Below are 829 nucleotides of genomic sequence, written 5' to 3'. Positions count from 1 at the left end.
TGCAAAACCTCTTTCATACCATCCTCAGAGATATGTCTATTGCTACTTTAAAAAGAGTGACAGGGGATGCAATGTATAGCCTGGTAACTGTAGTTAAAAATTCTGTATTGGATATTTGAAAGTCTCTAAAGAATAGGTCTGAAAAGTTCTTATCACAAGAAAAATATATAACTCAGAATGGAGTTAGATGTTAACTATATTTATCTCAGTGAAAGTGAAAGGGAAGTTCCTCAGTCTTGTCCAACTCTTTGTGACCCCATGAACGGTAGCCTACCAAGCTTCTCCATCCATGGGATTCTCCAGGCAAGAATACTGGAGTGGGTTACCATTTCCTTCTCCAGGGGATCTTCCCGACCCAGGGATCGAACCTGGGTCTCCTGCATTGGAGGCAGATGCTTTAACCTCTAAGCCACCAGGGAAGCCCATATCTCAGTGATCACTTTGTAATACATACAAATGCTAAATCATTATGTTAAACACTTGAAAATAGTATAACACATCAGTAATATCTCAATATTTAAAAAAGTAAAAGAAGGAAAAAAGAACCAGAGTGAAAAAGCATTTAATTTTCTATGTGGATTTGATGCTATACCAGCCTATAAACTTCAAGCTATTATTAAGGTTAATTGTCCAATTTTGAAAAATAATAAGAGATTTGTTTGTCTTATAATTCTACTACTGTCAAGAGTGTGACCTTGGATAAGTCACTTAATCCTTGGAAGTGCTATTATCCCAATTAAAACAAAAACAAAAAGACGATGCAAATTACAGAGCTCATATGGTTATTGTGAGGATTAAGTGAGATAATGTGTGTCAAGTACGTTGCCCA

At 36.2% G+C, this 829-nt stretch overlaps 1 non-coding gene across 1 annotated transcript; it reads right to left on the bottom strand.

The window, feature by feature from the left end:
* Positions 1 to 347: 347 nt before the first annotated feature.
* TRNAW-CCA (transfer RNA tryptophan (anticodon CCA)) lies at positions 348 to 419 on the bottom strand. The gene has a single exon. It is a non-coding gene; the product is annotated as a tRNA-Trp (tRNA).
* Positions 420 to 829: the final 410 nt, after the last annotated feature.

This window comes from Bos mutus, chromosome 16 (assembly GCF_027580195.1).
Source record: "Bos mutus isolate GX-2022 chromosome 16, NWIPB_WYAK_1.1, whole genome shotgun sequence".
Classification (NCBI taxonomy): domain Eukaryota; kingdom Metazoa; phylum Chordata; class Mammalia; order Artiodactyla; family Bovidae; genus Bos; species Bos mutus.
This window is presented reverse-complemented; position numbering and strand designations above follow the sequence as displayed.